At 41.8% G+C, this 5,600-nt stretch overlaps 1 protein-coding gene and 1 non-coding gene across 2 annotated transcripts in view; one reads left to right on the forward strand and one right to left on the reverse strand.

Annotated features, from left to right (window-relative positions):
- The window catches only part of TESK2 (testis-specific kinase 2), a 119,784-nt gene that overhangs the window by 50,570 nt on the left and 63,614 nt on the right, over positions 1-5,600 (reverse strand). The gene's annotated exons all lie outside the window — the stretch shown is intronic.
- On the forward strand, positions 3,546-3,653 carry LOC111722708. The gene has a single exon (XR_002771411.1). It is a non-coding gene; the product is annotated as a U6 spliceosomal RNA (small nuclear RNA).

The following is a 5,600-nucleotide window of genomic DNA, read 5'->3' on the forward strand; positions in this document are numbered from 1 at the left end:
GGATTCGAACCCGCCACCTTAGGTGTACGTGGCTGGCGCCTTAGCCGGTTGAGTATAGGCACCGAGCCTAAATTTCTGTTCTTTATAAATTACTCAACATTGTGTCATAGCAGTCTGAACAGCCCTATGTGTATAGGTATCTAAATATCTATTAATAAAAGACTGTTTAAATATTTATGGTATATTCATATATTGACATGTTATGTGGTCATTACAAAGAATGACGTAGATATTTAGGCACAGATGTGGGAAGATATGCAAAATATATAGATAAATGAAAACATCAAGCTATGATTCCACTGTTTAAAACATGTTTATATATTAAGTGTTACTGTACAGACGAGGTAAAGGGTGATTTCCATTTTTTACTTTATATACTTCTATTATATTTGAAGTTTTTCCAACTAACAGGCTATATTTTTATATAAAAATAATTTTAAAAGCGGTGCCCCCGCTCAGTGGGTAGGGCGCCAGCCACATACACCGAGACTGGCGGGTTCGAACCCAGCCTGGGCCAGCTAAAACAATGACAGCTGCAACAACAATAATAACAAAAAATAGCCAGACATTGTGGTGGGGACCTATAGTCCCAGCTACTTGGGAGGCTGAGGCAAGAGAATCACTTGAGCCCAAGAGTTTGAGGTTGCTAAGAGCTGTAACGCCAAGACATTCCACTGCGGGTGACATAGTGAGACTCTGTCTCAAAATAATAATAATAATAATTTTAAAATACAAACCATAAATCAATGATTATGACTGACGACCATAAAGTGGGAGAAGATAAATGTCATAAAGCCAGTAATAACAGAGGGAATTTGGATATTGAGAAAGAAGTCTCATTAATAATACCAAAGCTTCAAGTAACTTCTAGTTTAGAAGGACAAAGAAAAGAAACGAGACTGACCATAAGCCAGAGTAGAAGGCACAGCAGGGACCGCTGGAAAGGACCATAAAGTTCTATGAAGGCAGAGTCCATGCCATATTTTTTATGTTCATAGCACCTAGCAAATCATATACAAACTCAGTAAATGATTGCCAAGTGAAACGGAACCAAGTAAGAAGAGTGCCTAGTTGGCTGTAATACCACAGTAGTGTTCTCGAGACATGCTGTTTCCACATTTCAACTAATCTGGAACAATCGGTTTTTCCAAGGAGTGGTTTCTGGACTGCTAGTTTTCTGTAAATTCATCTAGAGACTTGATGGGAACTTGAGAAAGAAAAGAACCTGAGGAAAGATCTAGTTAGTACTGAAAACAGGGTGCAGGTGCCAAAAACTAGTTGAAACTTACCTCTGGTGTGGAAAGAGATAGGAAGTGAAATAGCAGAGTAATTAAAAAGGCTCTGAAATTAGAGGATGTGGGCTCAAATTCCACTTCCTCTCTTTGACTAGCAAGTATTAGTTTCTCCTCTCTGAAAATGAGGATAATAGTCTCCAGACATAAGGTTGTTAGAAGACAGAATGAAATAATAAATGTAAGGAGCACAGCACAGTGACTGGTACACAGAGCTAAAAAGAAGGTAAGCAATTACCATATTGTAACTCAGAACTGGACCAGGTAAGAATTAAATTTAGCCACCGATGGCTGTAAAGAAGCTGGTTTCTGTATACCCAATCTCCTCTCCATTCCTCAACTGTTGCCCCAACCCCACTTACTGCTTTGTAAAAGTAGGACATTTGACTTCATTCATCCATCGGTTTCTTCACTGTGAAAACCCACAACCTGATATGAAAGAGTGAACAGGGAAAAAGTCTAATAAACAATGAAGATAGGCTCAGCGCCTGTGACTCAAGTGGCTAGGGTGCCAGCCACATACACCTAAAGCAGCAGGTTCGAATCCAGCCCAGGCCGCCAGACAACAATGACGGCTGCAACCAAAAAATAGCTGGGCGTTGTGGCGAGCACCTGTGGTCCCAGCTACTTGGAGGCAGAGGCAGGAGACTCGCTTGAGCCCAGGAGTTGGAAGGTTGCTGCGAGCTGTGATGCCATCATACTCTACCCAGGGGGACAGCTTGAGGCTCCACCTCAAAAAAAAAAAAAAAAAAAAACAATGAAGATAAGCCACACGGAAGTAAGGACTAAATCTAGGATGCTGAAGCTGTTTCTGGCCAGCAAGGCAGTGTCTATAAGATGTACAGATAAGGTATCTCAGAGTTTCTGTCAACATCGGTAATTTTAGTTCAGTAAAATAAAGTAAGTTGCCCTAAAGTAGAGGAAAGTTGGGCAAGATGAATGAAAACTGATCTGAGAACATACCATTTGTATAGATATCTTTAAAAATAGGTTGCTGGGGGCAGCACATGTGGTTCAAAGGGTAGGGTGCTGGCCCCATATACCAAGGGTGGCGGGTTCAAACCCGGCCCCAGTCAAACTGCAACAACAATAAAAAAAATAGTCGGGCATTGTGGCAGGTGCCTGTAGTCCCAGCTACTTAGAAGGCTGAGGCAAGAGAATCGCCTAAGCCCAAGAGTTGGAAGTTGCTGTGAGCTGTGTGATGCTATGGCACTCTACCAAAGGTGATAAAGTGAGACTCTGTCTCAAAAAAAAAAAAAAATAGGTTGCTGGGGCTCAGCGCCCATAGCTCAGTGGTTATGGTGCCAGCCACATACAACTGGAGCTGGCAGGTTCGAACCCAGCCTGGACCTGCTAAACAACGACAACTATAACAACAACAACAACAAAAGCCGGGCATTATGGCAGAAACCTGTAGTCCCAGTACTTGTGAGGCTTAGGCAAAAGAATTACTTAAGCCTAAGAGTTTGATGTTGCTGTGAGCTGTGACAGCACTCTACCCATGGCACTCTACCAAGGGTGACATAGTGAGACTCTGTCTCAAAAAAAAAAAAACCAAAAAACAGATTGCTGGGTACAGTGGTGTGAGATTATAGTCCAGATGTTCAGGAGGCTGAGGTGGGAAGATAGCTTGAGTCCAGCCTGGGCAACATAGTGAGACCTCATCTAAGAAAGAGAGAAAGAAAGAAAGACAACAACAAAAAAAATAAAATCAGGGTGGCGCCCATAGCTCAGTTGGCAGAGCACTGGCCACATACACAGAGCGGGGTGGGTTCAAGCCCAGGCCACCTAAAACAACAATGACAACTGCAACAACAACAACAACAAAAATAGCCAGGCATTGTGGCGGGTGCCTGTAGTCCCAGCTATTTGGGAGGTTGGGGAAAGAGAATTGCTTAAGCCCAAGAGTTTGATGTTGCCATGAGCTATGACGCAGCACTCATCCAGGGCAACACCCTGAGACTCTGTCAAAAAAATATATAAATAAAATAAAATAAAATTGGTCACTTTTCTCAAAATGTTCATACAACTCCCCAGTCACTGGAATTGTGAGAGTAAATATGCCTTTTTTTTTTTTTTAACTAAGCAAACCAGGCACAGTGGCTCATGCCTGTAATCCCAGTACTTTGGGAGGCCAAGGTGAAAGGATCACTTGAGCCCAGGAGTTCCTGAGCTATAATGAGGTATGATGGCGCCACTGCAATCCAGCCTGGATAATAGAATAAGACCTTGTCTCTTAAAAAAAAAATTATTGTGCTCACTTAGGCAGCACATATACTAAAAATTGGAATGAGGCAGAGAACATTAGCATGGCCCCTGTACAAGGATGACATACAAATTCATAAAGCATTCCATATTTTTAAAAAACAGAGAAAAAAATTATTAAACAATTAGTTACTGAGTGACTGCTATATGCAAGGCATTAAAGACAGGATAACAAATAAAACATAGTCCCTACTCTCTGCTCTCTCAGAACTTTCATTCTCGGGTCATTCTGTTGGACAGCAATTATAATAAAAAGATAAGTGGGTATATAGAATGTGATTAAACTATATGTATAAATTGCTATTTCTAGTTTACCTCTTACAGAAAGAATACTTCTCGGAGATTAAATGATAACCCTACTCGGGAGGTTGAGGCAAGAGAATCGCCTAAGCCCAAGAGCTGGAGGTTGCTATGAGCTGTGACTCCACGGCACTCTACCGAGGGCAACAAAATGAGGGCAACATTGTCTTACCATAGGAAAAAGTGTTAACGTAAAATATGATAAGCTACACTTCCTCCTTCATTAAGGCTTTCCAAACCATGGTGAGCACTAGCAGGAGTTGGCTAACTATGGGGCCTACCTGAATTGAATAGTTGTGACAGAGACTGTATGCTTGCAAAGACTGAAATATTTACAATCTAGTCCTTTATAGGAAAAGTCTGCTGACTACTATGGTTTGAATGTTTATCCCCTCCAAAATTCATGCTGACACTTAATTTTTTCAATGTGGCAGTACTGAAAGGTGGAGCCTTTATGAGGTAATTAAGTCATAAGGGCTCTGCCCTCATGAATGGATTAATCTACTCCCAGGAGTGGAACTGGTGGCTATATTCTTTTTGGGAGGTGGGGGGATGTGGTCTCACTATAGCATCTAGGCTGGTCACTAACTCCTGGGCTCAAGAGGTTTTCCCACCTCAGCCTCCTCAGTACCTGGTAGCTAAGACTACAGGTGTGAGCCCCTATGCCTGGCTGGTAACTTTATAAAAAGAAGAGAAACACAAGTAAGCATGCTCACCCCCCTTTCCATGTGATACCCCGTGACTCTGCAGAGAGTCTCCCACCAATGAGAAGGACTTCATCAGATGCAGCCCCTTGACCTTGGACTTCTTAGCCTCCATAATTGTAAGAAATAAATTACTTAAAGGCCAGGCACAGTGGCTCACAACTGTAATCCCAGCATTCTGGGAGTCTGAGGTGAGAGGATCACTTGAGCTCAAGAGTTCAAGACCAGCCTAAGTAAGTGCAAGACCCTGTCTCTAAAAAATATATATATAGCCAGGTATTGTGGCAGGCGCCTGTAGTCCCAGCTACTCAGAAGGCTGAGGCAAGAGGATCACTTAAGCTCAATAGCTTGAGGTTGCTGTGAGCTATGACGCCAGGGCATTCTACCAGGGGTAAGAAAGTGAGACTCTGTCTTTAAAAAAGAAAGAAAGAAATTAGTTTATAAATTACTCAGTTTCAGGTATTCTAAGCAACAGAAAATGGAGTAAGAGCTGGGCGTGGTGGCTCACACCTGTTAATAATCCTAGCACTCTGGGAGGCTGAGATGGGTGGATTGCCTGAGCTCACAGGTTTGAGCCCAGCCTGAGCAAGAGCAAAATCCTGTCTCTAAAAATAGCTGGGCATTGTGGCAGGCACACGTAGTCCCAGCTACTCAGGAGGCTGTGACAAGAAAATCACTTAAGCCCAAGAGTTTGAGACTGCTATGAGCTATGATGCTATAGCACTCTACAGAGAGCAACAAAGTGAGACTATCTCAAAAAAAAAAAAAAAAAAGAAAATGTACTAATGGACTCCTTGGAGCATAGGAGTCTATCCATTTCCACCTAGAAGGCATTAAGCAAGTTATCTAATCTTTATAAATCTTAATTTCTTCATCTGCAAACTACCTTAAAATGCTATTAGGTTTAAATGGGATATTTCAAGTACAGTGTTTACCTCACACATGTTCAAATAAGATCAGTGGCTTTTATTTTGTCATTATTAACAATCCTAAATTAGGCCATCCTTTTTTTTTTTTTTTTTTTTTTTTTTGAGACAGA

Source organism: Otolemur garnettii, unplaced genomic scaffold (genome assembly GCF_000181295.1).
Source record: "Otolemur garnettii isolate 467f Iridium unplaced genomic scaffold, OtoGar3 scaffold00325, whole genome shotgun sequence".
Lineage (NCBI taxonomy): Eukaryota > Metazoa > Chordata > Mammalia > Primates > Galagidae > Otolemur > Otolemur garnettii.